We start from the raw sequence: 10,870 nt of genomic DNA, 5'->3' as shown, positions 1-10,870 counted from the left end.
GTCACTGCAACTATTCATACACGGGGGAATATATCCTGGTAATAAAGACTCATTCATGTATACATTAACCTTTACTAATTTCAACAGACATTTGTTCTGCGGGCTGTTGTAGGAGGTTTCATTGAAGACACTGGATATCTGAATGTGGGTCCATGAACAAATGTTCATTTTGTATCATAATTAACACCAGTATACGTTTATTCAGCTCCACATTTAGTATCTGTAAACATCTGTGTTTATGCTGTCAACCTATTCTCTATATAAAGGCTTTTTTCACCTCTAGCATCAGGGCTTCCAGCTCCTGTCTGGCATCCAGACCCCCTGCATTGCCCTGCTCGTCTCCAATACAAAAGGCAAGGGAGTGGATAACAGATCTCTGTAACCGTTCCCTTTCTCATTGAATGAAACCCTTGAGAGATTTTATACCCAGAGAAGATGAAAAATGTGAGGATAGCTCCATTATTGATACAAGTCCCCAGCAGTGAAAGAAATGAATGCTAATGGTGTCCTAAGCTGGGCTTTACAGAGATTAATCCGATTTGAGAAATGAACATTTTATTATATGGCACAAAGTGCTGGCCCTGATCTGAACTGAGTCACAGGCTGAGGAGGAAAAATATGACAAAGGAGTGAAAGAGGGGAACATGGGTATACAGTCTGTCGCTTTGCAAGACCCTGGCACCTCATTGCAGTGGTGCCCTTTTCCAGCTGACAAGTTCATTAATTTTCTGACATGGCTGCTTAGAATGATTTTCAATAGATAAGTCAGACAACAATGGCTAGTGAAATTGGACATAAAACAGATGTCTATGGTAGCAACATTATCAGCTGAAGACGGGCTTTGTGTGAGCAGCAGGAAGTCCCTTTTAGTCCCTCGGCTGCACCTGCTCTAAGGCTACTTCCCACTGCTGAGGAGGACTAATTGGGACACACTGGGGATACTACTGTTGTCACTCTAGCATAGTCAAATAAACAAACACTGATCTGCAGTTTTAAAGTAAACTGCTCCCTAGGTGGAATGGATCTTTATATAGCCAATGACAAACATACAGCCCCCATCCATCTCCAAAGAAATCTCCATAGGTTTGAGGAGTGCTACATGGGGAGTGGGGATTTTACTACAATGAATCACTCTGCACCAGTTGCTAACAAACAACTGCAATCTTTGGAGTATGTAGGGAGGATTTATCATGGTAAACTCTGACAGGGCAAAAACATAAAATCAGCAGTCTAATTCATCTCTCCAAGGTGATGTCACTCCATCATATGGGGCGCTTTTCTTTTCAGTGGGTGACTAATGTTCGCCATGTTTCTCTCTTTCACAGGTGAAAGATGCAATTCATTGTTTGTCTGAAGAGTGACAGCCACTTCTATTTATGCTTTTACCACCAACACTGTTTTATCACCAACATGACAGACATCTATTTTTAAGCTCACCTGCTACCAAGTTCAAAAGCATGGTGATGAAAAAAATGGCAAATGTGTTTTTACTAACCCTTGCTCAGGGGAATACTCATCTAAGAATATCCATCACCTTTATTCAGGCAAGCAGGTAAGAGGATGTGAGTAGACAGATGGATTTTGCAATGCAACTTGTTACCAATTAAGTTATAGTGTATCACATACATACACCCTCAAATGTGTCATCTGTTGCTTCATTGCATACTGGTCAAGGATTATAAATCCAGCAGTCTAGTGGCTCCGATTTTTGAGCCATGAACTATAACATCTGTGTCATCTATAGTGGGGGCAGACAGAGATTTTAATTTCAGCACCACGCAAGAAGGACAGCTCCCTCCCAGGCTACCACAGAGGCAGAGAACAAGCGCCTTCTGTGTAAACCATGCCGAGATGAAGACGAAGAAATAACATACCAAGGTCTGACGATATAGGCAACCACTCAGGGATGCCAGAGGTGCAGTCTTTCAACTATAAATTCTAATACTAAATATTTTATATCCCATGAATTATTTCTCAAAGGTTACTTAAGACATGTGCAGAATATGGAAGATTTTTAGATAGTTGAGCCAGGTATAGACTGGAGGGATGGATGGAAAGGTGGATGGATGGATCGCAGTTGCCTACTCGCCTGCTGTGTTTTCAACATGTTACAATGTGTAAAGCCACAGTGCATTATTGGTACTTCCTTTTATGACTGATTGTGCGATTCTGTTTAGTAGAACATATAAACTCTTTCTTTTCACGATTAATGATGTCTGAGCCTGATGCTCGCGCACTCAACTCAAGGGCGCGCAGTGAAAAGCAAGCAGACCCACGCGAGAACGCGCATCTTCTCCCTATCTCCCAAATCAGCGCATGATTAGAGATCTTATAGATAGAGGCCGTAGTATTGTTGAGGGTGAAGCCTTTGAAATAAAGAAATCTGCTCTGACTTTGTTTATTACGCTGTAGTCACCTCAAGAGCCAAGAACTGACAAATGTGGGCATCCAACAAGAAGAGCAGGATGGAGTATAGTTACGCTGTGTTATAGGGATGAGTGAGGCAATCAGACGAACATTTTCTTCACACCACACACATTAACTTACTTGTTCACGAAGACGTCGATGTCTGCAGGATATCTGGCTTTGATGGAGATCGATCCCTCTTCCGCTCCCCCCAAAAAACTGCATTGAAAAAAAAAACATCCGCAATTCTCAGGCGATTTTGCAGAATCCGTGCTGATACTTTCTTGTTAGACACATTGTGTTTCCACTCTCAAAACGACGTGGTATGTAATCCACACATCAGTCCGGATGGCACGCTAATAACTCTCACAGTGATGATAATGCACCCGCTATTTCCCTTTTCCAGGACGCACATAACACAGAGGCACCCACAAGTGCCATTGTTGGAACTACTCTCCCGATGCAAAGCGATACCCACTCTGGTCCAGAGCTTTCTCCTAATAATGAGTTAGGGGGTATGTGAACTGACACTGTTCTTTATTTATTCTCAAATATAAAATAAATGTTGTTTTTTTTTTTTAAAAGGGAACGTTTCCATAATATGCAGGACGCAGAGAACCTCGTGTGGTCAATTTCCAGGTAGACACATCCTGAAAAGCCCTTCATTAGACTGAATGGTAGACAGTCATCCGTGCATTGAGGGGCAGATGTTGGGTTATTTTCGTGTCCCGTTACTATGGTTTTCAAATGTAACTTTTCTTCAAGTTCTTATTACTTCTTAGTCGCCATCCCTCCTGAATCTGATTAGATTTCACCTCAAAACCCAGTGCGGATTTCAATATGCTTATTTCTATTTTCCCTCCTGGTCAAATCGATGAAAAAAGTCGTTTAAAAAAGTCGCCGTTTAATGATTGGGTATCCTATAAATTGCAGAATCGATAAAGTTGCCATGGATAAACGAAATCTCTTCTCTCATGTGGCTCCGTTCTCCATTTTCGAGAGGAAAATAATACGTGAAATCTAGGAGCAATGCATCATCGAAATTTAAAAAAAAAAAAAAAAAGAAAAGAAATCCAGAGGGTATCCTCAAGAAGCCTTTACAACCACATCTGAAATTCAGGCAGCGACTTCAAGTGTGAGGTGCGTTCGTTGTACACCAAAAGCTAAAAGCTCTTACATGTTTTCCGTGCCGAGCCTTGATTTCATCCTGTGTGGACGGGAGTTATAGTTCACCAATGACAGTCATCACTTCTGCGCCCTCGGTCCGTCTATGTATGCATTCGGCAATTCAAGCCTCGCCTATCCATTGATGTGACACACACGAGGCTAAGAAACGGCTGAAAGGTTGTTATTATCCACAAAGTGCTGATCGTCCAAGTCGTCTCTTCTCTTCCTCCGACTGCGATGTGTTTTTAAGCTGCTTCAAGGATTCAGGATTCATCCATCGGTGCGCTTTACAGTACCTCATGCGCCTAGCGTTTACCTACCCAAATAAAACGCGCGGCGTAGCACGGACGGACAGGTAATTGATAAGTGCACGAGGGGGCCATCATGTAGGTTACCTCCCACTGACAAGCTGCTTTCTCAAGGCTGCTCTGCCAGTCACTGCTGCTGCTCGGCGCTGCCATCAGCCGCAGGACTGCAGTGAGGGCAGGAAATGTTGTTTCCCCTCTCTTTCAGTCTTCATATCGCTCTGTTAGAACTTCTAGGGCTCCTAAAATTTCACCCTCCCTACTGCAGAGAGTCCACCGGCGCATCTCACCCGGAAGAGAGAATTAATTAATTGATTATTCATCATTGTCGTTTCATTCATTGGCCAGTTTTAATAGGGGATAATGCAATTTTTTGATGAATGCGCACACTAATATGTGTGTGTGTGTGTGTGTGTGTGTGTGTGTGTGTGTGTGTGTGTGTGTGTGTGTGTGTGTGTGTGTGTGAAGAGAGAGAGAGAGAGAGAGAGAGAGAGAGAGAGAGAGAGAGAGAGAGAGCGAGAAAGAGAGCCCTCCCATGTGTCTCTTGCAAATGGGACACGACTGCCACCTGCCGAACCCCCTCGCCTGTTAACTGTATGATAGTGGCCTCAGGCTGATTGTCACATAGGATTTATCTCCCATGACACACTACATTTTGTTTGTAAAGATTTATAAATACTATATCTACATTAATATTATATCTAGTTTTTTAAATGCTGTAGGGTACAATCTAAAACACATGCCTGTCTAATTGTTTACGGTGTACACTAAACCCTACAGTGACAGAAAGGAATGACTGTGAAGCACATGCTGTGAGAGACTGTGGACAAGTTTGACAACGCAGAAGAGTTTAATGGCTGCTGCTGATCTATCTGCATGCTCTCAGGCTTCGTTATACTCGATTTAAAATAGTTTGATCTTTTATTATCCATTATGAAATACAAGTTGCAAAATTTTAGCATGGGGGCTGACACATGAGACTTCCGGTCTCCAGGAGGGAGAGTTGGGAAGTGTTTACCTCAGGCAACCTACTGCACAGCAAATGCAGTTTATAGTTTATGCCAAACTAACTTATATACAACTGTGTACATGCAAAATGAAGCAAAGAATTTGCAAATAGGCAAGTGGGAAAATGTCTCATCTGGCTGGAATAAATACACGTTCATAGACCATGTGATAGAAGATGTGAGAAAACATTTAAATGCCAGACCAGGGATCTGCCCATCTAGCTGTCAACATCTGATTTCATTTCCCTCAGTGCTGAAGGCGTTGCATCATTCATCTGTCTTCATAACTGTCGACCTGCCTGTCTGTGTGTCTGGCATGTGTAGTAAAGAGTGCACCCCCCTCTTACTTTCCTGTTGAAGGAGACATCATTAAATACTCCCCTTTTTTCATGGCATTCTTCTCATATAACACTTTCTTTGGATCTGAGCACACGAGCAAATGAAACCTGTTACTGTGCAAACCCACTTTGCTCTTCAAGATAGTAGACTAGTGTTTTTGTGTAATACCCTATGAATCAACAGCTTTCTCATGTCATTCACATGTGATTGCAGAGGTCACTTTTGAGTGCTTTCTGCCATAATTTGTGTCATGTTGCTGTATGGCAGCCTTGCCTAATGGTTTTGATTTAAGGCTTTGATTTCTTGACCAGCTGAAAGTCTCTGACCACCTTATACCATTTAAGGTTGTATTTACAGTGTGGAAACCATCAATGGAGGCCATTGCCTTTATCCGTAGCTTTTGAGACCACAGAGTCTATACTGGTAAAAACATTTACTTCTTCAAAGTGAAGCTTTAGGACTCTCACATGTTGTTGCCATGATCCATCACTTCAGAGACTATCTAAACGTATCCATGTGATAACTGTGAAATTCAACAACTAATGAATGTCTTCCTGTTGTGAGTCTTCAACACTATTCAAACGTCAAAGTATAGGTCACGATGTCCTGGGAGAATGTTAAAAAGCTGTTGTGCTGCAATTGTAAACAATGCGACCTTGTCCTTGAAAGAGCAAGACACATACAAGACTCATGGGGGCAGTTATTCCTGGAGTGGCAAGGACATGTAAAAACCCATATTTAAGAGAATGCTTCAGTATAGATTACTGGTTATGCTTTCAGTTTCCTCGTAAAACTGAAGACTGCACAACATTATCAATGTGAACTACTGAGACAGTGGCAGTGTAGGCCTTTAAATGATCTGTTCTCACCAACTCGAAAAGCTGGTTCTTCGATAGAAGGGAGGAAAAAAGCAGCAAAGTGTCATTCAGAGACAGCTTAAGGCACACAGATCTCTTCCTTTTCCTAAGAGTATTATGTTGTCAGAGGGTGAATAATACATGTGCTGGGATGCAATTAGATAATGTAATAATCATGTTTGGTATGACATGTAGGTCTCATCCAGTGATCATGAAGAATGTAGTATACATATCACACTAGTCTTGGCTACTCAGCGTCACTGTTTATGCTGCCAAAATTCAGTTTAAGCTGAGAGATAGAAAATAAAACAGCAGCAGGGGAGATATTTGAACAGAGCACACATTTCACACATAAGCACAAAGCTCCATGAAATGCATGTTTTATTATAGCGATGGCAGTAATGCTACCGTAGTGTTTGCATCACCAGCGATGATTCTGGTTTAAATTGACAGCTTCTGCTACTCTGTTTGCTATATAAATGTCAAATTGAACTGCTAAACAGATCTCCTCTCACTTAAATGTTTTTTTTTACCCCAGCAGCTGAAGTTTGTTATTTTTAGAATTCCTTTGTTATTTTGATAAAACACAGTTTTACAGTACAATACACTTCCCTCTGTCTGATATTCTCCACACACACATAGTTAAATCTACCTGCTCAGCAACTGAGTGAGAAGAGGGTACTGTGGCACTCACAGCTGCCCCTTTTAAAGGAGGCTCTGAATGCACAAATAATATGTGTTATTTATTTTGAGATTTAGCATTTATTATTCATGATGTTGTTTTGAGGGGTATGAGACATCACTACTGATATCCCGCAGGGCTCATAGGCAATGAAAAAACATAGGCAGGTGTGTGCGAGGTAAGACAGAGAAGCAAGTCTGTAAGCCTGCTCTTTCACATGCTGCTCCATCAATCTTAGCACCACCTGAGGTTTTGTAGTGTAGGAAATAGTGTCTTTCCACTCGCCCAATGTTTAATATCCTTCTTTACTTTTCCCTGTTTTCACAGTGTTCTCCAAAATCACATATTTTATCCACATAATCATTTTGCATCAAATGGCTCACTGACACAGAGAAAAATTCCTCAAACACCTGAGTGATGAAGTCTCTGTGATTTTAAAGCAATCCATCACTTTTCAGGGACTTGATAATTAGGTGCATCAGTGTGTTTGCCATCTGGTTTAATTTGCACTTTGATTCATACTCATCTCTAACTGTACTTCTATCCAAGGTTTTTTGTCTGGCCTATGGGGCTCCTTATTGAAGAATTAATTCTTAGTTTCCATTCTAGGCTACTTTTGGCTCGGCTTTTGATTCACCTCTGTATCTGGGATACATTAAAATAATTCAAAGCATGCTTCAACTTAATAACACTTTCTAAGCTGCTTCAATATAATGGTGGAGGAAACTGAGTGACTGGCTTAGCTGGATATATTGACTGCAGCATGAAGAGATGAGAAGGCCCACAGTCACTGAAGGATGAATCAGTTGATGATCATTATGTAATCCATATATTACTTATCAAATAATGGGGCATGATAATCTGCCAGTGGTGTCCATTAGCATTAACATTTAACATAACACATGAATACTCAAAATCTGTGTACATAAATGGCATTGTTTCCAACTGGGTGCCTATTTCTCCTGCTCTGTTAAATCTATTTCAGATTGGGGGGGGGGGGTTATGTTTTACATTATGTGACAAGTATTTCTAATGGCCTCAGTGTTTGCAAAGACGCCACATCACAGTGCCAGTCTTGTATGTGCATTCAAGCATACTTCCAATGAGAAACACAATTGCACAAAGAGCTCTCTCCACTGTGACAGTGACGTTGAGAGGCATATTTCAAATTACAAACTTAAATAAATACATACATGCTGTATCCCACCTTGTTTTGTATCTCAAAATGATGAGCATATAGTAGAGTATGAAACTAACTAACTACCCCTTGAAATATTCCAATAAAAAAAAACATCACATCATACAGCAGAAAAAATATCTGGGGTGAAATTTTAGGGTGAAGCTGTAAAGCTGTTTATTGTAATAACACTATGTATTGTGTGTGTGTGTGTGTGTGTGTGTGTGTGTGTGTGTGTGTGTGTGTGTGTGTGTGTGTGTGTGTGTGTATGTATGTGGGTCAATGACGTATAAGGATTTTCAACAACTCAATTTTAGAATAAAAAAACAAGCATATCTAATGCAGTAGTTCAAACATTCAGAGTGTTGTGTACCTGAAAATTCATATTACAATTTGAAAGTGACTTTAGTGGGGTTTTTTCAAGATTAATTGGCACTGGCCTGAAAAAAAAGTCATTTGGTGCAACCATGATTCATCTTGAAATATCTTATCTAAATAAAAGATCATCATTTACAAACATTTAAAAAAAATTCAAATACTTTGTTTCCAAACACTTTATATTACTGAAAACTTGTAAAAAAAAAAAGATGTGAAGCATGTTAAGTAAATTGATCTATTTCAAGATGAATCATGGTCGCACCACATGACTCTTTTTAAGGCCAGTGCCAATTAATCTTGAAAAAAACCCACTAAAATCACTTAATTTCAAATGTATAATATGTATCTTCAGTTACACAACATTCTGAATGTTTGAACTACTGCATTAGATATGCTTGTTTTTTATTATTCTACAATTGAGTTGTTGCAAATCCTTATACGTCATTGACCCATGTATGTATGTATGTATGTTTGTATGTATGTATGTATGTATGTATGTATGTATGTATGTATGTATGTATGTATGTATATATTTTACCATGTACAGAAAATGACCCACAGAAAAAGAGGACATTAAGCAGTTTGACCATATGCAGGGTCTAAGCCTTGATTTGACAGTGAACATTACATTTTGATCCATGATTCTGATGGACCATAACTCAGAGACAAAACAAATGTGTGGGCAAATTATGCATTCCTTTCTGGCTGTGTGAAACTACTTTTGTGGGTCACTACTAAGTGGAAGTCTCAAAATGTTGTAATGCAAAGAAAATGTAGACTATTGAAACATCCTGTGTGAAATTTGATGGACAAGGATGCAACAGGGGGAAAATTGTATTTGTGCTTTGGAGAGGTTTAGGGACCATCCCAAATAGATATCTGAAGCTTGGTTGTTAAAGAGCAAGTTTGGTTGTTTTGTCTCACTTGACTTGTGCTCTAGGGTCTAAAGAGCTGGTGTTCAAATAGGATACAATTCCCAAGTCTAGAAAGTCAATTTAGTTTTCTGTGTACGAAAACAGATACAATTTGACAAACTTCAATTAGATTTAAAAAAAAATAAATAAATTAACTCTTGGGAAAATGATCATAGCAGACATAAAAAAGTGATTACATTACAGTTAAATGCTTATTATTAAAAGTAGAGTCAGTCATTCTGGAAAAAGATCTTTGATAGCAACAGTGTGTGTATTTATTGATATGGTTAATCCGTTGAAAACACATCCGCAGTTATATATTTATGTGATTTAAACAGCTGCTTACTTACTTATGCTACACTTAATGTGACAGAAATAGACTCGGAGTATAAAAAAAACAGGGGGAGCTCTATTAGACTGTCACAGATCAATTGTGGATTGACACATTTAATAAAATGGAGGTGTATCTGTTCTGTGAGAAAACATCTTGTGAATTGGCCACAACCTCTCTCCAGTTTGCCAGCCCTCACCCACCATCCATCGGCTACTGGAGACGGGAGACTGTCATGTCCTCACATAGACAGCTGCTCTGATGACTACCCTCTGTCCCGTGCATGAGCACAAATACCCCCTGCTGATTGGCTGATTGAGTAATGTTGTGTGGCTTGCTCTGAGTCACTTTGTTTACATGCCAATTTACAAAGTCAGTGCTGTGTATGGACATAAGGGACTGCTTGTTGAATGTGAAGAGATATTCGCTGAATTTGATTAATACAAATGAATTTGGTTAGAATTTCTGACTTCACCTTTAAGTTCCTTATTTTGAGATTACAATTGATGTGATTTTTGTTGGCTGAGCAGGAGAGTAAAGCTAGTGCTCCAAATCAAATAGCAGGATTAACAATTTCTACGGTATAGATCATTTTAGGCTAGAGAAAGATAAATCCTCACACATGAAAAAGAGTTCAGCCTTCTTGCCTCAGTCTGAACATAAAAGATGTGATCATGTGCCAGAAGCTCAATATTCCTCATCATAATAAGAGGCATATCCTCCAATGCTGTTTACTGTAAATGAAGAAACTGTTGAGCACTGGAGATGCAATCATGCTGAATCTTGATTTCAGGAATTCAGCTTGAATGTATTAGTCATTAGAGGTTTACTCAATCATTCATTACCCCTTTCACATTCCCCAATGAATATTTTAATGTGCTCATCTCAAAATGTAGTGTACATTAATTTATTCAATCATCTTTAAAAAACAAACAAAAAAACAAACGTTTACAATGTAAAATATCACATTCAAATAGATGCAGAAATGGATACCTGACACAAAAGGCGATTACGTAGACACTAAAAGTTTACTAATGGATATCTCTGTTTTATCATATCGGCAGAAATATTTTTAGAAATAACCTTGATAATGTATTCTCTGTAGAAATACTTTGCTACAATAAAGTCAGATATTTCAAGTCAAGCATGACTGTTTCCTCTGCAGGTGAACAAAAGCCCACAGAATTACACTATGCATGACAAACCACTGAGGGTTCATACAAATGTTTTTTCTTAAAATACTGAGACTTTCAACCATGTCTTGTTGAGCATGCATTGTTAAATTTGGGATCATGATATGTGCCAAC

The sequence above is a fragment of the Scomber scombrus genome, chromosome 6, assembly GCF_963691925.1.
Source record: "Scomber scombrus chromosome 6, fScoSco1.1, whole genome shotgun sequence".
Lineage (NCBI taxonomy): Eukaryota > Metazoa > Chordata > Actinopteri > Scombriformes > Scombridae > Scomber > Scomber scombrus.
The sequence above is the reverse complement of the archived record's forward strand: the minus strand, read 5'-3'. Positions refer to the sequence as shown.